At 46.4% G+C, this 19,024-nt stretch overlaps 3 non-coding genes and 33 pseudogenes across 3 annotated transcripts; all 36 read left to right on the top strand.

Annotated features, from left to right (window-relative positions):
- Positions 1 to 404: 404 nt before the first annotated feature.
- On the top strand, positions 405 to 523 carry LOC148244238 (5S ribosomal RNA; annotated as a pseudogene).
- A 546-nt stretch (positions 524 to 1,069) lies between these two features.
- LOC148244237 (5S ribosomal RNA) lies at positions 1,070 to 1,188 on the top strand (annotated as a pseudogene).
- Positions 1,189 to 1,397: 209 nt separating this feature from the next.
- LOC148244236 (5S ribosomal RNA) lies at positions 1,398 to 1,516 on the top strand (annotated as a pseudogene).
- A 563-nt stretch (positions 1,517 to 2,079) lies between these two features.
- On the top strand, positions 2,080 to 2,198 carry LOC148244235 (5S ribosomal RNA; annotated as a pseudogene).
- A 204-nt stretch (positions 2,199 to 2,402) lies between these two features.
- LOC148244234 (5S ribosomal RNA) lies at positions 2,403 to 2,521 on the top strand (annotated as a pseudogene).
- Positions 2,522 to 3,334: 813 nt separating this feature from the next.
- Positions 3,335 to 3,453, top strand: LOC148244233 (5S ribosomal RNA; annotated as a pseudogene).
- Positions 3,454 to 3,689: 236 nt separating this feature from the next.
- On the top strand, positions 3,690 to 3,807 carry LOC148244232 (5S ribosomal RNA; annotated as a pseudogene).
- A 204-nt stretch (positions 3,808 to 4,011) lies between these two features.
- On the top strand, positions 4,012 to 4,130 carry LOC148244231 (5S ribosomal RNA; annotated as a pseudogene).
- A 209-nt stretch (positions 4,131 to 4,339) lies between these two features.
- On the top strand, positions 4,340 to 4,458 carry LOC148244230 (5S ribosomal RNA; annotated as a pseudogene).
- A 563-nt stretch (positions 4,459 to 5,021) lies between these two features.
- Positions 5,022 to 5,140, top strand: LOC148244229 (5S ribosomal RNA; annotated as a pseudogene).
- Positions 5,141 to 6,286: 1,146 nt separating this feature from the next.
- Positions 6,287 to 6,405, top strand: LOC148244228 (5S ribosomal RNA; annotated as a pseudogene).
- Positions 6,406 to 6,614: 209 nt separating this feature from the next.
- LOC148244227 (5S ribosomal RNA) lies at positions 6,615 to 6,733 on the top strand (annotated as a pseudogene).
- Positions 6,734 to 6,938: 205 nt separating this feature from the next.
- Positions 6,939 to 7,057, top strand: LOC148244226 (5S ribosomal RNA). Its single transcript, XR_015815987.1, has one exon. It is a non-coding gene; the product is annotated as a 5S ribosomal RNA (ribosomal RNA).
- A 205-nt stretch (positions 7,058 to 7,262) lies between these two features.
- Positions 7,263 to 7,381, top strand: LOC148244225 (5S ribosomal RNA; annotated as a pseudogene).
- A 500-nt stretch (positions 7,382 to 7,881) lies between these two features.
- On the top strand, positions 7,882 to 8,000 carry LOC148244224 (5S ribosomal RNA; annotated as a pseudogene).
- A 558-nt stretch (positions 8,001 to 8,558) lies between these two features.
- LOC148244223 (5S ribosomal RNA) lies at positions 8,559 to 8,677 on the top strand (annotated as a pseudogene).
- Positions 8,678 to 9,591: 914 nt separating this feature from the next.
- On the top strand, positions 9,592 to 9,709 carry LOC148244222 (5S ribosomal RNA; annotated as a pseudogene).
- Positions 9,710 to 9,914: 205 nt separating this feature from the next.
- On the top strand, positions 9,915 to 10,033 carry LOC148244221 (5S ribosomal RNA; annotated as a pseudogene).
- A 727-nt stretch (positions 10,034 to 10,760) lies between these two features.
- Positions 10,761 to 10,879, top strand: LOC148244220 (5S ribosomal RNA). The gene has a single exon (XR_015814805.1). It is a non-coding gene; the product is annotated as a 5S ribosomal RNA (ribosomal RNA).
- Positions 10,880 to 11,088: 209 nt separating this feature from the next.
- LOC148244219 (5S ribosomal RNA) lies at positions 11,089 to 11,207 on the top strand (annotated as a pseudogene).
- A 563-nt stretch (positions 11,208 to 11,770) lies between these two features.
- LOC148244218 (5S ribosomal RNA) lies at positions 11,771 to 11,889 on the top strand (annotated as a pseudogene).
- Positions 11,890 to 12,097: 208 nt separating this feature from the next.
- On the top strand, positions 12,098 to 12,216 carry LOC148244217 (5S ribosomal RNA; annotated as a pseudogene).
- Positions 12,217 to 12,779: 563 nt separating this feature from the next.
- On the top strand, positions 12,780 to 12,898 carry LOC148244216 (5S ribosomal RNA; annotated as a pseudogene).
- A 209-nt stretch (positions 12,899 to 13,107) lies between these two features.
- On the top strand, positions 13,108 to 13,227 carry LOC148244215 (5S ribosomal RNA). The gene has a single exon (XR_015815108.1). It is a non-coding gene; the product is annotated as a 5S ribosomal RNA (ribosomal RNA).
- Positions 13,228 to 13,790: 563 nt separating this feature from the next.
- On the top strand, positions 13,791 to 13,909 carry LOC148244214 (5S ribosomal RNA; annotated as a pseudogene).
- A 205-nt stretch (positions 13,910 to 14,114) lies between these two features.
- LOC148244213 (5S ribosomal RNA) lies at positions 14,115 to 14,233 on the top strand (annotated as a pseudogene).
- Positions 14,234 to 14,791: 558 nt separating this feature from the next.
- Positions 14,792 to 14,910, top strand: LOC148244212 (5S ribosomal RNA; annotated as a pseudogene).
- A 209-nt stretch (positions 14,911 to 15,119) lies between these two features.
- Positions 15,120 to 15,238, top strand: LOC148244211 (5S ribosomal RNA; annotated as a pseudogene).
- Positions 15,239 to 15,800: 562 nt separating this feature from the next.
- LOC148244210 (5S ribosomal RNA) lies at positions 15,801 to 15,919 on the top strand (annotated as a pseudogene).
- A 559-nt stretch (positions 15,920 to 16,478) lies between these two features.
- On the top strand, positions 16,479 to 16,597 carry LOC148244209 (5S ribosomal RNA; annotated as a pseudogene).
- A 205-nt stretch (positions 16,598 to 16,802) lies between these two features.
- Positions 16,803 to 16,921, top strand: LOC148244208 (5S ribosomal RNA; annotated as a pseudogene).
- A 204-nt stretch (positions 16,922 to 17,125) lies between these two features.
- Positions 17,126 to 17,244, top strand: LOC148244207 (5S ribosomal RNA; annotated as a pseudogene).
- A 207-nt stretch (positions 17,245 to 17,451) lies between these two features.
- LOC148244206 (5S ribosomal RNA) lies at positions 17,452 to 17,570 on the top strand (annotated as a pseudogene).
- Positions 17,571 to 17,777: 207 nt separating this feature from the next.
- On the top strand, positions 17,778 to 17,896 carry LOC148244205 (5S ribosomal RNA; annotated as a pseudogene).
- Positions 17,897 to 18,131: 235 nt separating this feature from the next.
- LOC148244204 (5S ribosomal RNA) lies at positions 18,132 to 18,250 on the top strand (annotated as a pseudogene).
- A 561-nt stretch (positions 18,251 to 18,811) lies between these two features.
- Positions 18,812 to 18,929, top strand: LOC148244203 (5S ribosomal RNA; annotated as a pseudogene).
- The last annotated feature ends 95 nt before the right edge of the window (positions 18,930 to 19,024 follow it).

The following is a 19,024-nucleotide window of genomic DNA, read 5'->3' as shown; positions in this document are numbered from 1 at the left end:
ATGGGGAGGGAAGGAGAAGGAGTGTATGTATTTTAAGCACGAAATGAAACAGGTGCGATCATACCAGCACTAATGCAACGGATTCTATCAGAACTACGTAGGTAAGGGTGCTTGGGCGAGAGTAGTACTAGCATGGGTTACCTCCTGCGAAGTCCTTATATTTCACCAACTTTCTTGTGAAGTCCTCGTGTTGCACCCATTTTTTTGCAGATGATTCTTTCGATGTTACGCGCGACTTGAATTATGGTCCTCAGGTTTATTCGCAAATGTGAGTCACGGCGCTGTAGCATTTTACTTGATATTAGAACGAGAACGGGAGGTGCAGTGCGCACGCACAAGGAAACAAATGACGGGAGGGGGAAGAAAGGGGAATGAGTTTATGTATTTGTAGCGCAAAATTAAACAGCTGCGATCATACCAGCACTAATGCACCGGATCCCATCAGAACTCTGCATTTAAGTGTGCTTAGGCGAGAGTAGTACTCGGATGGGTGACCTCCTAGGAAGTCCTCGTGTCGCACTAACTTTTTTTTTCAGACGGGTCGTTCGATATTACGCGCTACTGGAACTAGGGTCCACTTGTTTATACGCAAATGTGAGTCAAGAAGCAGGGGCATTTTAATTGATATTAGAACGAGAAAGAGAGATGCAGAGTGCACGCACAAGGAAATAAATGACGGGAGGGGGGATGGAGGGAGAAAAAGTGTATGTATTTGCAGAGCAGAATGAAACATGAGCAATCATACCAGCACCAATGCAACGGATTCTATCAGAACTCCGCAAGTTATGGGTGCTTGGGCGAGAGAAGCACTAGGATGGGTGACCTTCTGCGAAGTCCTTATATTTCACCCATTTTCTTAGGAAGTCCTCGTGTTGCACCCATTTTTTTGTAGATGATTCTTTCGACGATACGCGCGACTTGATATTCGCAAATGTGAGTCACGGCACCGTAGCATTTTACTTGATATTAGAACGAGCACGGGAGGTGCAGTGCGCACGCACAAGGAAATAAAAGACGGGAGGGGGAAGAAATGAGAAGGAGTTTATGTATTTGCAGCGCGGAATTAAATGGGTGCGATCATACCAGCACAAATGCAACGGATCCCATTATAACTCCGCAGTTAAGTGTGCTTTGGCGAAAGTAGTACAATGATGGGTTACCTCCTGGGAAGTTCTCGTGTTGCACCCATTTTCTTTTTTCCAGATGTGCCGTTCGACGTTACGCGCGACTTTAATTATGGTCCGCAGATTTATTCGCAAATGTGAGTCACAGCGCCGTGGCATTTTACTTGATATTTGAACGAGAACGAGAGGTGCAGTGCGCACGCACAAGGAAACAAATGACGGGAGGGGGAAGAAAGGAGAAGGAGTTTATGTATTTGCAGCGCAAAATTAAACAGGTTCGATCATACCAGCACTAATGCACCAGATCCCATCAGAATTCTACAGTTAAGTGTGCTTGGGCGAGAGTAGTACTCGGATGGGTGACCTCCTGGGAAGTCCTCTTGTCGCACTAATTTTTTTTTTCAGACAGGTCATTCGACGTTACGCGCGACTGGAACTAGAGTCCACTGGTTCATACGCAAATGTGAGTCAAGAAACAGGGGCATTTTAATCGATATTAGAACGAGAAAGAGAGATGTAGAGTGCACGCACAAGGAAACAAATGACGGGAGGGGGGATGGAGGGAGAAAAAGTGTATGTATTTGCAGCCCAGAATGAAACATGAGCAATCATACCAGCACCAATGCAACGGATTCTATCAGAACTCCGCAAGTTAAGGGTGCTTGGGCGAGAGTAGCACTTGGATGGGTGACCTCCTGCGAAGTCCTTATATTTCACCCATTTTCTTAGGAAGTCCTCGTGTTGCACCGATTTTTTTACAAATGATTCTTTCGACGATACGCGCGACTTGAATTATGGTCCTCAGGTTTATTCGCAAATGTGAGTCACGGCACCGTAGCATTTTACTTGATATTAGAACGAGCACGGAAGGTGCAGTGCGCACGCACAAGGAAACAAATGACGGGAGGGGGAAGAAAGGGGAAGGAATTTATGTATTTGCAGCGCGAAATTAAACAGGTGCGATCATACCACAACTAATGCACCGGATCCCATCAGAACTCTGCAGTTAAGTGTGCTTGGGCGAGAGTAGTACTCGGATGGGTGACCTCTTGGGAAGTCCTCGTGTCACAACAATTTTTTTTCAGACGGGTTGTTCGACGTTACGCGCGACTGGAACTAGGGTCCGCTGGTTTATATGCAAATGTGAGTCAAGAAGCAGGGGCATTTTAATCGATATTAGAATGAGAATGAGAGGTGCAGTGTGAATGCACAAGGAAACAATTGACGGGAGGGGGAAGAAAGGAGAGGAGTGTATGTATTTGTAGCGCGAAATTAAACAGGTGCGATCATACCAGCACTAAAGCCCCGGATCCCATCAGAACTCCGCAGTTAAGTGTGCTTGGGCGAGAGTTGTACTCGAATGGGTGACCACTTGGGAAGCCCTCGTGTAGCACCTATTTTTTTTCGGATGGGTTGTTCGACGTTACGCGCGAATGGAATTATGAACCGCTGGTTCATTTGCAAAGGTGTGTCACGGTGCGGGGGCATATTACTTGATATTAGAACGAGAAAGAGAGATGTAGAGTGCACGCACAAGGAAACAAATGACGGGAGGGGGGATGGGAGGAGAAAGAGTGTATGTATTTGCAGTGCAGAATGAAACATGAGGGATCATACCAGTACTAATGCAACAGATTCTATCAAAACTCCGCAGTTAAGGGTGCCTGGGCGAGAAAAGTACTCGGATGGGTGACCTCCTGCGAAGTCCTTATATTTCACCCATTTTCTTGGGAGGTCGTCATGTTGCACACATCTTTTTGCAGATGATTCTTTCGACGTTACGCGCGACTTGATTTATGGTCCGCAGGCTTTTTCGCAAATGTGAGTCACGGCGCCGTGGCATTTTACTTGATATTAGAACGAGTACGGGAGGTGCAGTGCGGACGCACAAGGAAACAAATGACGGGAGGAGGAAGAAAAGAGAAGGAGCGTATGTATTTGAAGCGCAAAATTAAACAAGTGGCATCATACCAGCACTAATGCACTGGATCCCATCAGAACTCCGCAGTTAAGTATGCTTTGGCAAAAGTAGTACAATGATGGGTTACCTCCTGGGATGTTCTCGTGTTGCACCCATTTTCTTTTCTTCAGATGTGCCGTTCGACATTACGCGCCACTTTAATAGGTGCAGTGTGAACGCACAAGGAAACAATTGACGGGAGGGGGAATAAAGGAGAAGGAGTGTATGTATTTGCAGCGCGAAATTAAACAGGTGCGATCATACCAACACTAAAGCCCCGGATCCCATCAGAACTCCGCAGTTAAGTGTGCTTGGGCGAGAGTAGTACTCCGATGGGTTACCTCTTGCGAAGTCCTTATATTTCACCCATTTTCTTGGGAGGTCCTCGTGTTGCACCCATCTTTTTGCAGATGATTCTTTCGACGTTACGCGCGACTTGATTTATGGTCCGCAGGTTTGTTCGCAAATGTGAGTCACGGCGCCGTGGCATTTTACTTGATATTAGAACGAGTACGGGAGGTGCAGTGCGCACGCACAAGGAAACAAATGACGGGAGGTGGAAGAAAAGAGAAGGAGTGTATGTATTTGAAGCGCAAAATTAAACAAGTGGCATCATACCAGCACTGATGCACTGGATCCCATCAGAACTCTGCAGTTAAGTGTGCTTGGTCGAGAGTAGTACTCGGATGGGTGACCTCTTAGGAAGTCCTCGTATCGCAACAATTTTTTTTCAGATGGGTCGTTCGACGTTACGCGCGACTGGAACTATGGTCCGCTGGTTTATACGCAAATGTTAGTCAAGAATAAGGGGCATTTTAATCGATATTAGAACGAGAAGGAGAGGTCCAGTGTGAACGCACAAGGAAACAAATGATGGGAGGGGAGGAGGGAAGAAGGAGTGTATGTAATTTTAGCATGAAATTAAACAGGTGCGGTCACACCAGCACAAATGCACCGGATCCCATCAGAACTCCGCAGTTAAGTGTGTTTTGGCGAAAGTAGTACAATGATGGGTTACCTCCTGGGAAGTTCTCGTGTTGCACCCATTTTCTTTTTTTCAGATGTGTCGTTCGACGTTACGCGCGACTTTAATTATGGTCCGCAGATTTATTCGCAAATGTGAGTCACGGCGCCGTGGCATTTTACTTGATATTTGAACGAGAACGAGAGGTGCAGTGCGCACGCACAAGGAAACAAATGACGGGAGGGGGAAGTAAGGGGAAGGAGTTTATGTATTTGCAGCGCAAAGTTAAACAGGTGCGATCATACCAGCACTAATGCATCGGATCCCACCAGAACTCCGCAGTTAAGTGTGCTCGGGTGAGAGTAGTACTCGGATGGGTGACCTCTTGGGAAGTCCTTGTGTCGCACTAATTTTTTTTTTCAGACGGGTCGTTCGAGGTTACGCGCGACTGGAACTAGGGTGCACTGGTTTATACGCAAATGTGAGTCAAGAAGCAGGGGCATTTTAATCGATATTAGAACGAGAAGGACAGATGCAGAGTGCACGCACAAGGAAACAAATGACGGGAGGTGGGATGGAGGGAGAAAAAGTGTATGTATTTGCAGCGCAGAATGAAGCATGAGCAATCATACCAGCACCAATGCAACGAATTCTATCAGAACTTCGCAAGTTAAGGGTGCTTCAGCGAGAGTAGCTCTAGGATGGGTGACCTCCTGTGAAGTCCTTATATTTCACCCATTTTCTTAGGAAGTCCTCGTGTTGCACCTATTTTTTTGCAGATGATTCTTTCGACGATACGCGCAACTTGAATTATGGTCCTCAGGTTTATTCGCAAATGTGAGTCACGGCACCGTAGCATTTTACTTGATATTAGAACGAGTACGGGAGGTGCAGTGCGCACGCACAAGGAAACAAATGACGGGAGGGGGAAGAAAGGAGAAGGAGTTTATGTATTTGCAGCGCGAAATTAAAAGAGTGCGATCATACCAGCACCAATGCACAGGATTCCATCAGAACTCCGCAGTTAAGTGTGCTTGGGCGAGAGTAGTATTCGGATGGGTGACCTCCTGGGAAGTCCTCGTGTCGCACCAATTTTTTTTCAGACGGGTCGTTCGACGTTACACGCGACTGGAACTAGGGTCCGCTGGTTTATAGGCAAATGTGAGTCAAGAAGTAGGGGCATTTTAATCGATATTAGAACGAGAAGGAGAGGTGCAGTGTGAACGCACAAGGAAACAATTGATGGGAGGGGGAGGGAAGGAGAAGGAGTGTATGTATTTTCAGCACGAAATGAAACAGGTGCGATCATACCAGCACTAATGCAACGGATTCTATCAGAACTCCGTAGGTAAGGGTGCTTGGGCGAGAGTAGTACTAGCATGGGTTACCTCCTGCGAAGTCCTTATATTTCACTCATTTTCTTGTGATGTCCTCGTGTTGCACCCATTTTAATCGATATTACAACGAGAAAGAGAGGTGCAGTGTGAACGCACAAGGAAACAATTGATGGGAGGGGGAGGGAAGGAGAAGGAGTGTATGTATTTTCAGCACGAAATGAAACAGGTGCGATCATACCAGCACTAATGCAACGGATTCTATCAGAACTCCGTAGGTAAGGGTGCTTGGGCGAGAGTAGTACTAGCAAGGGTTACCTCCTGCGAAGTCCTTATATTTCACCAATTTTCTTGTAAAAGTCCTCGTGTTGCACCCATTTTTTTGCAGATGATTCTTTCGACGTTACGCGCGACTTGAATTATGGTCCTCAGATTTATTCGCAAATGTGAGTCACGGCGCTGTGGCATTTTACTTGATATTAGAACGAGTACGGGAGGTGCAGTGCGCACGCATAAGGAAATAAATGACGGGATGAGGAAGAAAAGAGAATGAGTGTGTGTATTTGGAGCGCAAAATTAAACAAGTGGCATCATACTAGCACTACAGCACTGGTTCCCATCAAAACTCTGTAGTTAAGTGTGCTTGGGCGAGAGTAGTACTCGGATGGGTGACCTCTTGGGAAGTCCTCGTATTGCAACAAGTTTTTTTCAGATAGGTCGTTTGACGTTACTCGCGACTGGAACTATGGTCCGCTGGTTTATATGCAAATGTGAGTCAAGCATCAGGGGCATTTTAATCGATATTAGAACGAGAAGGAGAGGTGCAGTGTGAACGCACAAGGAAACAAATGATGGGATGGGGGAGGGAAGAAGGAGTGTATGTATTTTCAGCACGAAATTAAACAGGTACGGTCACACCAGCACAAATGCACCGGATCCCATCAGAACTTCGCAGTTAAGTGTGCTTTGGCGTAAGTAGTAAAATGATGGGTTACCTCCTGGGAAGTTCTCGTGTTGCACCCATTTTCTTTTTTTCAGATGTGCCGTTCGACGATACGCGCGACTTTAATTATGGTCCGCGGATTTATTCGCAAAAGTGAGTCACGGCGCCGTGGCATTTTACTTGATATTTGAACGAGAACGAGAGGTACAGTGCGAACGCACAAGGAAACAAATGACGGGAGGGGGAAGAAAGGAAAAGGAGTTTATGTATTTGCAGCGTGGAATTAGACGGGTGCGATCATACCAGCATTAATGCACCGAATCCCATCAGAACTCCGCAGTCAAGTGTGCTTGGGCGAGAGTAGTACTCGGATGGGTGACCTCCTGGGAAGTTCTCGTGTCGCACCAATTATTTTTCAGACAGGTTGTTCGACGTTACGCGCGACTGGAATTATGGTCCGCTGGTTTATACGCAAATGTGAGTCAAGAAGCAGGGGCATTTTAATCGATATTAGAACGAGAAGGAGAGGTGCAATGTGAATGCAGAAGGAAACAATTGATGGGAGGGGGAGGGAAGGAGAAGGAGTGTATGTATTTTCAGCACAAAATGAAACAGGTGCGATCATACCAGCACTAATGCACCGGATCCCATCAGAACTCCGCAGTTAAGTTTGCTTGGGCGAGAGTAGTACTCGGATGGGTGACCTCCTGGGAAGTTCTCGTGTCGCACCAATTTTTTTTCAGACAGGTCATTCGACGCTACGCAGGACTGGAACTAGGGTCCGCTGGTTTATACGCAAATGTGAGTCAAGAAGCAGGGGCATTTTAATCGATATTAGAACGAGAAGGAGAGGTGCAGTGTGAACGCACAAGGAAACAATTGATGGGAGGGGGAGGGAAGGAGAAGGAGTGTATGTACTTTCAGCACGAAATGAAACAGGTGCGATCATACCAGCACTAATGCAACGGATTCCATCAGAACTCCGTAGGTAAGGGTGCTTGGGCGAGAGTAGTACTAGCATGGGTTACCTCCTGCGAAGTCCTTATATTTCACTCATTTTCTTGTGATGTCCTCGTGTTGCACCCATTTTAATCGATATTACAACGAGAAAGAGAGGTGCAGTGTGAACGCACAAGGAAACAATTGATGGGAGGGGGAGGGAAGGAGAAGGAGTGTATGTATTTTCAGCACGAAATGAAACAGGTGCGATCATACCAGCACTAATGCAACGGATTCTATCAGAACTCCGTAGGTAAGGGTGCTTGGGCGAGAGTAGTACTAGCAAGGGTTACCTCCTGCGAAGTCCTTATATTTCACCAATTTTCTTGTAAAAGTCCTCGTGTTGCACCCATTTTTTTGCAGATTATTCTTTCGACGTTACGCGCGACTTGTATTATGGTCCTCAGGTTTATTCGCAAATGTAAGTCACGGTGCTGTAGCATTTTACTTGATATTAGAACGAGAACGGGAGGTGCAGTGCGCACGCACAAGGAAACAAATGAAGGGAGGGGGAAGAAAGGAGAAGGAGTTTATGTATTTGCAGCGCGAAATTAAACGAGTGCGATCAAACAATCACCAATGCACCGGATCCCATCAGAACTCCGCAGTTAAGTGTGCTTGGGCGAGAGTAGTTCTCGGATGGGTGATCTCCTGGGAATTCCTCTTGTCGCACCAGTTTTTTTTCAGACCGGTCGTTCGACGTTACGCTCGACTGGAACTAGGGTCCACTGGTTTATACGCAAATGTGAGTCAAGAAGCAGGGGCATTTTAATCGATATTAGAACGTGAAAAAGAGATGCAGAGTGCACGCACAAGGAAACAAATGACGGGAGGGGGGATGGAGGGAGAAAAAGTGTATATATTTGCAGCGCAGAATGAAACATGAGCAATCATACCAGCACCAATGCAACGGATTCTATCAGAACTCCGCAAGTTAAGGGTGCTTGGGCGAGAGTAGCACTAGGATGGGTGACCTCCTGCGAAATCCATATCTTTCACCCATTTTCTTAGGAAGTCCTCATGTTGCACCCATTTTTTAGATGATTCTTTCGACAATACGCGCGACTTGAATTATGGTCCTCAGGTTTATTCGCAAATGTGAGTCACGGCACAGTAGCATTTTACTTGATATTAGAACGAGCACGGGAGGTGTAGTGCGCACACACAAGGAAACAAATGACGGGAGGGGGAAGAAAGGAGAAGGAGTTTATGTATTTGCAGCACGGAATTAAAGGGTTGCGATCATACCAGCAGTAATGCGTCGGATCCCTTCAGAACTCCGCAGTTAAGTGTGCTTGGGCGAGAGTAGTACTCGAATGGGTGACCTCCTGGGAAGTTCTCGTGTCGCACCAATTTTTTTTCAGACGGGTTGTTCGACGTTACGCGCGACTGGAACTAGGGTCCGCTGGTTTATACGCAAATGTGAGTCAAGAAGCAGGGGCATTTTAATCGATATTAGAACGAGAAGGAGAGGTGCAGTGTGAACGCACAAGGAAACAATTGATGGGAGGGGGAGGGAAGGAGAAGGAGTGTATGTATTTTCAGCACGAAATGAAACAGGTGCGATCATACCAGCACTAATGCAACGGATTCTATCATAACTCCGTAGGTAAGGGTGCTTGGGCGAGAGTAGTACTAGCATGGGTTACCTCCTGCGAAGTCCTTATATTTCACCCATTTTCTTGTGAAATGCTCGTGTTGCACCTATTTTTTTGCAGATGATTCTTTCGACGTTACACGCGACTTGAATTATGGTCATCAAGTTTATTCGCAAATGTGAGTCACGACGCTGTAGAATTTTACTTGATATTAGAACGAGAACGGGAGGTGCAGTGCGCACGCACAAGGAAACAAATGACGGGAGGGGAAAGAAAGGGGAATGAGTTTATGTATTTGCATCGCACAATTAAACAGATGAGATCATACCAGCACCAATGTACCGGATCCCAACAGAACTCCGCAGTTATGTGTGCTCGGGCGAGATTAGTGCTAGGATGGGTGACCTCCTGCGAAGTCCTTATATTTCACCCATTTTCTTGGGAGGTCCTCGTGTTGCACCCATCTTGTTGCAGATGATTCTTTCGACGTTACGCTCGACTTGATTTATGGTCCGCAGGTTTATTCGCAAATGTGAGTCACGGCACCGTGGCATTTTACTTGATATTAGAACGAGTACGGGAGGTGCAGTGCGCACGCACAAGGAAACAAATGACGGGAGGAGGAAGAAAAGAGAAGAAGTGTATGTATTTGAAGCGCAAAATTAAACAAGTGGCATCATACCAGCACTAATGCACTGGATCCCATCAGACCTCTACAGTTAAGTGTGCTTGGGCGAGAGTAGTACTCGGATGGGTGACCTCTTGAGAAGTCCTCGTATCGCAACAATTTTTTTTCAGATGGGTTGTTCGACGTTACGCGCGACTGGAACTATGGTCCGCTGGTTTATACGCAAATGTGAGTCAAGAATTAGGGGCATTTTAATCGATATTAGAACGAGAAGGAGAGGTGTAGTGTGAACGCACAAGGAAACAAATGATGGGAGGGGGGGAGGGAAGAATGAGTGTATGTATTTTTCAGCACGAAATTAAACAAGTGCGGTCACACCAGCACAAATGCATCGGATCCCATCAGAACTACGCAGTTAAGTGTGCTTTGGCGAAAGTAGTACAATGATGGGTTACCTCCTGGGAAGTTCTCGTGTTGCACCCATTTTCTTTTTTTCAAATGTGCCGTTCGACGTTACGCGCGACTTTAATTATGGTCCGTAGATTTATTCGCAAATGTGAGTCACGGCGTCGTGGCATTTTACTTGATATTTGAACGAGAACGAGAGTTACAGTGCGCACGCATACGGAAACAAATGACGGGAGGGGGAAGAAAGGAGAAGGACTTTATGTATTTACACGCGACTGGAACTAGAGTTCGCTGGTTTATACGCAAATGTGAGTCAAGTAGCAGGGGCATTTTAATTAATATTAGAACGAGAATGAGAGATGCAGAGTGCACGCAAAAGGAAACAAATGACGGGAGGGGGGATGGAGGGAGAAAAAGTTTATGTATTTGCAGCACAGAATGAAACATGAGCAATCATAACAGCGCCAATGCAACGGATTCTATCAGAACTCCGCAGGTTAAGGGTGTTTGGGCGAGAGTAGCACTAGGATGGGTGACGTCCTACGAAGTCCTTATATTTCAAAAAAATTTTCTTAGGAAGTCCTCGTGTTGCACCCATTTTTTTGCAGATGATTCTTTCGACGATACGCGCGACTTGAATTATGGTCCTCAGGTTTATTCGCAAATGTGAGTCACGGCACCGTAGCATTTTACTTGATATTAGAACGAGCACGGGAGGTGCAGTGCGCACGCACAAGGAAGCAAATGACGGGAGGGGGAGGAAAGGAGAAGGAGTTTATGTATTTGCAGCGCGGAATTAAACGGGTGCAAGCATACCAGCACTAATGCACCGGATCCCATCAGAACTCCGCAGTTAAGTGTGCTTGGGTGAGAGTAGTACTCGAATGGGTGACCTCCTGGGAAGTTCTCGTGTTGCACCCATTTTCTTTTTTTCAGATATGCCGTTCGACGTTACGCGCGACTTTAATTATTGTCCGCAGATTTATTCGCAAATATGAGTCACGGCGCCGTGGCATTTTACTTGATATTTGAACGAGAACGAGAGGTGCAGTGCACACGCACAAGAAAATAAATGACGGGAGGGGGAAGAAAGGAGAAGGAGTTTATGTATTTGCAGCGCAAAATTAAACAGATGCGATCATACTAGCACTAATGCAACGGATCCCATCAGAACTCTGCAGTTAAGTGTGCTTGGGCGAGAGTTGTACTCGGATGGGTGACTTCCTGGGAAGTCCTTGTGTCGCACTAATTTTTTTTTTCAGATGGGTCGTTCGACGTTACGCGCGACTGGAACTAGGGTCCACCGGTTTATACGCAAATGTGAGTCAAGAAGCAGGGGCATTTTAATCGATATTAGAACGACAAAGACATATGCAGAGTGCACGCACAAGGAAACAAATGACGGGAGGGGGGATGGAGGGAGAAAAAGTGTATGTATTTGCAGCGCAGAATGAAACATGAGCAATCATACCAGCACCAATGCAACGGATTCTATCAGAACTCCGCAAGTTAAGGGTGCTTGGGTGAGAGTAGCACTAGGATGGGTGACCTCCGGCGAAGTCCTTATATTTCACCCATTTTCTTAGGAAGTCCTCGTGTTGCACCTATTTTTTTGCAGATGATTCTTTCGACGATACGTGCGACTTGAATTATGGTCCTCAGGTTTATTCGCAAATGTGAGTCACGGCACCGTAGCATTTTACTTGATATTAGAACGAGCACGGGATGTGCAGTTCGCGCGCACAAGGAAACAAATGACGGGAGGGGGAAGAAAGGAGAAGGAGTTTATGTATTTGCAGCGCGGAATTAAATGGGTGCGATCATACCAGCACAAATGCACCGGATCCCATCAGAACTCCGCAGTTAAGTGTGCTTTGGCGAAAGTAGTACAATGATGGGTTACCTCCTAGGAAGTTCTCGTGTTGCACCCATTTTTTTTTTTCAGATGTGCCGTTCGAAGTTACGCGCGACTTTAATTATAGTCCGCAGATTTGTTAGCAAATGTGAGTCACGGCGCCGTGGCATTTTACTTGATATTTAAACGAGAACCAGAGGTGCAATGCGCACGCACAAGTAAACAAATGACGGGAGGGGGAAGAAAAGAGAAGGAGTTTATGTATTCGCAGCGCGAAATTAAACAGGTGCGATCATACCAGCACTAATGCACCGGATCCCATCAGAACTCCGCAGTTAAGTGTTCTTGGGCGAGAGTAGTACTAGGATGGGTGTCCTCCTGGGAAGTCCTTGTGTCGCACGAATTTTTTTTTTCAGACGGGTCGTTCGACGTTACGCGCGACTGGAACTAGGGTCCACTTGTTTATACGCAAATGTGAGTCAAGAAGCAGGGACATTTTAATCGATATTAGAACGAGAAGGAGAGATGCAGAGTGCACGCAAAAGGAAACAAATGACGGGAGGGGGGATGGAGGGAGAAAAAGTGTATGTATTTGCAGCGCAGAATGAAACATGAGCAATCATACCAGCACCAATGCAACGGATTCTATCAGAACTACGCAGGTTAAGGGTGCTTAGGCGAGAGAAGCACTAGGATGGGTGACCTCCTGCGAAGTCCTTATATTTCACCCATTTTCTTAGGAAGTCCTCGTGTTGCACCTATTTTTTTGCAGATGATTCTTTCGACGATACGCGCGACTTGAATTATAGTCCTCATGTTTATTCGCAAATGTGAGTAACGGCATCATAGCATTTTACTTGATATTAGAACGAGCACGGGAGGTGCAGTGCACCCGCACAAGGAAACAAATGACGGGAGGGGGAAGAAAGAAGAAGGAGTTTATGTATTTGCAGCGCGGAATTAAACGGGTGCGATCATACAAGCACAAATGCACCGGATCCCATCAGAACTCCGCAGTTAAGTGTGCTTTGGCGAAAGTAGTACAATGATGGGTTACCTCCTAGGAAGTTCTCGTGTTGCACCCATTTTCTTTTTTTCAGATGTGTCGTTCGACGTTACGCGCGTCTTTAATTATAGTCCGCAGATTTATTCGCAAATGTGAGTCACGGCGCCGTGGCATTTTACTTGATATTTAAACGAGAACGAGAGGTGCAGTGCGCACGCACAAGGAAACAAATGACGGGAGGGGGAAGAAAGGAGAAGGAGTTTGTGTATTTGCAGCGCGAAATTAAACAGGTGCGATCATACCAGCACTAATGCACCGGATCCCATCAGAACTCCGCAGTTAAGTGTGCTTGGGGCGAGAGTAGTACTCGGATGGGTGACCTCTTGGGAAGTCCTCGTGTCGCACTAATTTTTTTTTTCAGATGGGTCGTTCGACGTTACGCGCGACTGGAACTAGGGTCCACTGGTTTATACGCAAATGTGAGTCAAGAAGCAGGGGCATTTTAATCGATATTAGAACGAGAAATAGAGATGCAGAGTGCACGCACAAGGAAACAAATGACGGGAGGGGGGATGGAGGGAGAAAAAGTGTATGTATTTGCAGCGTAGAATGAAACATGAGCAATCATACCAGCACCAATGCAACGGATTCTATCAGAACTCCGCAAGTTAAGGGTGCTTGGGCAAGAGTAGCTCTAGGATGGGTGACCTCCTGCGAAGTCCTTATATTTCATCCATTTTCTTAGGAAGTCCGCGTGTTGCACCCATTTTTTTGCAGATGATTCTTTCGACGATACGCGCGACTTGAATAATGGTCCTTAGGTTTATTCGCAAATGTGAGTCACGGCACCGTAATATTTTACTTGATATTAGAACGAGCACGGGAGGTGCAGTGCGCACGCACAAGAAAACAAATGTTGGGAGGGGGAAGAAATGGAAAGGAGTTTATGTATTTGCAGAGCGGAATTCACCGGGTGCGATCATACCACCACTAATGCAACGTATCCCATCAGAACTCCGCAGTTAAGTGTGCTTGGGCGAGAGCAGCACTCGGATGGGCGACCTCCTGGGAAGTCCTCGTGTCGCAAATTTTTTTTTTCAGACGGGTCGTTCGACGTTACGCGCGACTGGAACTAGGGTCCGCTGGTTTATACGCAAATGTGAGTCAAGAAGCAGGGGCATTTTAATCGATATTAGAACGAGAATGAGAGGTGCAGTGCGAACGCACAAAGAAACAATTGACGGGAGTGGGAAGAAAGGAGAAGGAGTGTATGTATTTGTAGCGCGAAATTAAACCGGTGCGATCATACCAGCAATAAAGCCCCGGATCCCATCAGAACTCTGCAGTTAAGTGTGCTTGGGTGAGAGTAGTACTCGGATGGGTTACCTCCTGTGAAGTCCTTATATTTCACCCATTTTCTCTGGAGGTCCTCGTGTTGCACCCATCTTTTTGCAGATGATTCTTTTGACGTTATGCGCGACATGATTTATGGTCCGCAGGTTTATTCGCAAATGTGAGTCACGGCGCCGTGGCATTTTACTTGATATTAGAACGAGTACGAGAGGTGCAGTGCGCACGCACAAGGAAACAAATGACGGGAGGAGGAAGAAAAGAGAAGGAGTGTATGTATTTGAAGCGCAAAATTAAACAAGTGGCATCATACCAACACTAATGCACTGGATCCCATCAGAACTCTGCAGTTAAGGGTGCTTGGTCGAGAGTAGTACTCGAATGGATGACCTCTTGGGAAGTCCTCGTATCGCAATAATTTTTTTTCAGATGGGTCGTTCGACGTTACGCGCGACTGGAACTATGGTCCGCTGGTTTATATGCAAATGTGAGTCAAGAATCAGGGGCATTTTAATCGATATTAGAACGAGAAGGAGAGGTGCAGTGCGAACGCACAAGGAAACAAATGATGGGAGAGGGGGAGGGAAGAAGGTGTGTATGTATTTTCAGCACGAAATTAAACAGGTGCGGTCACACCAGCACAAATGCACCGGATCCCATCAGAACTCCGCAGTTAAGTGTGCTTTGGCGAAAGTAGTACAATGATGGGTTACCTCCTGGGAAGTTCTCGTGTTTCACCCATTTTCTTTTTTTCAGATGTGCCGTTCGACGTTACGCGCGACTTAAATTATGGTCCGCAGATTTATTCGCAAATGTGAGTCACGGCGCCGTGGCATTTTACTTGATATTTGAACGAGAACGAGAGGTGCAGTGCGCACGCACAAGGAAAAAAATGACGGGAGGGGGAAGAAATGAGAAGGAGTTTATGTATTTGCAGCGCAAAATTAAACGGGTGCAATCATACCAGCATTAATGCACCGGATCCCATTAGAACTCCACAGTTAAGTGTGCTTGGGCGAGAGTAGTACTCAGATGGGTGACCTCCTGGGAAGTCCTCGTGTCGCACCAATTTGATTTTCAGACGGGTTGTTCGACGTTACGCGCGACTGAAACTAGGATCCGCTCGTTTATACTCAAATGTGAGTTAAGAAGCAGGGGCATTTTAATCGAAATTAGAACGAGAAGGAGAGCTGCAGAGTGCACGCACAAGGAAACAAATGACGGGAGGGGGGATGGAGGGAGAAAAAGTGTATGTATTTGCAGCGCATAATGAAACATGAGCAATCATACCAGCACCAATGCAACGGATTCTATCAGAACTCCGCAAGTTAAGGGTTCTTGGGCGAGAGTAGCACTAGGATGGGTGACCTCCTGCGAAGTCCTTATATTTCACCCATTTTGTTAGGAAGTCCTCGTGTTTCACCCATTTTTTTGCAGATGATTCTTTCGACGATACGCGCGACTTGAATTATGGTCCTCAGGTTTATTCACAAATGTGAGTCACAGCACCGTAGCATTTTACTTGATATTAGAACGAGCACGGGAGGTGCAGTGCGCACGCACAAGGAAACAAATGACGGGAGGGGGAAGAAAGGAGAAGGAGTATATGTATTTGCAGCGCAAAATTAAACGGGTGCGATCATACCAGCATTAATGCACCGGATCCCATCAGAACTACGTAGTTAAGTGTGCTTGGGCGAGAGTAGTACTCGAATGGGTGACCTCCTGGGAAGTCCTCGTGTCGCACCAATTTATTTTCAGACGGGTCGTTCGACGTTATGCGCGACTGGAACTAGGGTCCGCTGGTTTATACGCAAATGTTAGTCAAGAAGCAGGGGCATTTTAATCGATATTAGAACGAGAAGGAGATTTGCAGTGTGAACGCACAAGGAAACAATTGATAGGAGGGGGAGGGAAGGAGAAGGAGTGTATGTATTTTTAGCACGAAATGAAACAGGTGCGATCATACCAGCACTAATGCAACGGATTCTATCAGAACTCCGTAGGTAAGGGTGCTTGGGCGAGAGTAGTACTAGCATGGGTTACCTCCTGCGAATTCCTTATATTTCACCCATTTTCTTGTGAAGTCCTCGTGTTGCACCCATTTTTTTGCAAATGATTCTTTCGACGTTACGCGCGACTTGAATTATGGTCCTCAGGTTTATTCACAAATGTGAGTCACGGCGCTGTAGCATTTTACTTGATATTAGAACGAGAACGGGAGGTGCAGTGTGCACGCACAAGGAAACAAATGACGGGAGGGGGAAGAAAAGAGAAGGAGTTTATATATTTGCAGCGCGAAATTAATCAGGTGCGATCATACTAGCACTAATGCAACAGATCCCATCATAACTCCGCAGTTAAGTGTGCTTGGGCGAGAGTAGTACTCGGATGGGTGACCACTCGGGAAGTCCTCGTGTTGCACCCATTTTTTTGCAGATGATTCTTTCAAAGTTACGTGCGACTTGAATTATGGTCCTCAGGTTTATTCGCAAATGTGAGTCACAGCGGTGTAGCATTTTACTTGATATTAGAACGAGAACGGGAGGTGCAGTGCGCACGCACAAGGAAACAAATGACGGGAGGGGGAATAAAGGGGAATGAGTTTATGTATTTGTAGCGCAAAATTAAACAAGTGCGATCATACCAGCACTAATGCACCGGATCCCATCAGAACTCCGCAGTGAAGTGTGCTTGGGCGAGAGTAGTACTCGGATGTGTGACCTCTTGGGAAGTCCTCGTATCGCAACAATTTTTTTTCAGAGGGGTCGTTCGACGTTACGCGCGACTGGAACTATGGTCCGCTGGTTTATATGCAAATGTGAGTCAAGAATCAGGGGCATTTTAATTGATATTAGAACGAGAAGGAGAGGCGCAGTGTGAACGCACAAGGAAACAAATGATTGGAGGGGGGTAGGGAAGAAGGAGTGTAAGTATTTTCAGCACGAAATTAAACAGGTGCGGTCACACCAGCGTAAATGCACTGGATCCCATCAGAACTCCGCAGTTAAGTGTGCTTTGGCGAAAGTAGTACAATGATGGGTTAGCTCCTGGGAAGTTCTCGTGTTGCACCCATTTTTTTTTTCGAATGTGCCGTTCGACGTTACGTGCGACTTTAATTATGGTCCGCAGATTTATTCGCAAATGTGAGTCATGGCGCCGTGGTATTTTACTTGATATTTGATCGAGAACGTGAGGTGCAGTGTGCACGCACAAGGAAACAAATGACGGGAGGGGGAAGAAAGGAGAAGGAGTTTATGTATTTGCAGCGCGAAATTAGAAAGGTGCGATCATACTAGCACTAATGCACCGGATCCTATTAGAACTCCGCAGTTAAGTGTGCTTCGGCGAGAGTAATACTCGGATGGGTGACCTCCTGTGAAGTCCTCGTGTCGCACTAATTTTTTTTTTCAGACCGGTCGTTCGACGTTATGCGCGACTGCAAATAGGGTCCACTGGTTTATACGCAAATGTGAGTCAAGAAGCAGGGGCATTTTAATCGATATTAGAACGAGAAAGAGAGATGCAGAGTGCACGCACAAGGAAACAAATGACGGGAGGGGGAGGGAAGGAGAAAGAGTGTATGTATTTTCAGCACGAAATGAAAGAGGTGCGATCATACCAGCACTAATGCATCGGATTCTATCAGAACTCCGTAGGTAAGGGTGCTTGGGCGAGAGTAGTACTAGCATGGGATACCTCCTGCGAAGTTCTTTTATTTCACCCATTTTCTTGTGAAGTCCTCCTGTTGCACCCATTTTTTTGCAGATGATTCTTTCGACGTTACGCGCGACTTGAATTATGGTCCTCAGGTTTATTTGCAAATGTGAGTCACGGCACCGTAGTATTTTACTTGATATTAGAACGAGCACGGGAGGTGCAGTGCGCACGCACAAGGAAAGAAATGACGGGAGGGGGAAGAAAGGAGAAGGAGTTTATGTATTTGCAGCGCGGAATTAAACGGGTGCGATCATACCAGCACTAATGCACTGGATCCCATCAGAACTCTGTAGATAAGTGTGCTTGGGCGAGAGTAGTACTCGGATGGGTGACCCCCTGGGAAGCGCTCGTGATGCACATATTTTTTTTCGGATGGGTTGTTCGACGTTACGTGTGAATGGAATTATAAACCGCTGGTTCATTTGCAAAGGTGAGTGACGGTGCCGGGGCATATTACTTGATATTAGAACGAGAAAGAGAGATGCAGAGTGCACGCACAAGGAAACAAATGACGGGAGGGGGGATGGAAGGAGAAATAGTGTATGTATTTGCAGTGCAGAATGAAACATGAGGGATCATACCAGCACTAATGCAACGGATTCTATCAGAACTCCGCAGTTAAGGGTGCTTGGGCGAGAAAAGTACTCAGATGGGTGACCTCCCGCGAAGTCCTTATATTTCACCCATTTTCTTGAGAGGTCCTCGTGTTGCACCCATCTTTTTGCAGATGATTCTTTCGACGTTACGCGCGACTTGATTTATGATCCGCAGGTTTATTCGCAAATTTGAGTCACGGCGCCGTGGCATTTTACTTGATATTATAACGAGTACGGGAGGTGCAGTGCGCACGCACAAGGAAACAAATGACGGGAGGAGGAAGAAAAGAGAATGAGTGCATGTATTTAAAGCACAAAATTAAACAAGTGGCATCATACCAGCACTAATGCACTGGATCCCATCAGAACTCTGCAGTTAAGTGTGCTTGGGCGAGAGTAGTACTCGGATGGGTGACCTCTTGGGAAGTCCTCGTATCGCAACAATTTTTTTTCAGATGGGTCGTTCGACGTTATGCACGACTGGAACTTTGGTCCGCTGGTTTATACGCAAATGTGAGTAAAAAATCAGGGGCATTTTT

The sequence above is a fragment of the Carica papaya genome, chromosome 8 (genome assembly GCF_054855325.1).
Source record: "Carica papaya isolate Zhongbai chromosome 8, ASM5485532v1, whole genome shotgun sequence".
NCBI lineage: Eukaryota > Viridiplantae > Streptophyta > Magnoliopsida > Brassicales > Caricaceae > Carica > Carica papaya.
This window is presented reverse-complemented; position numbering and strand designations above follow the sequence as displayed.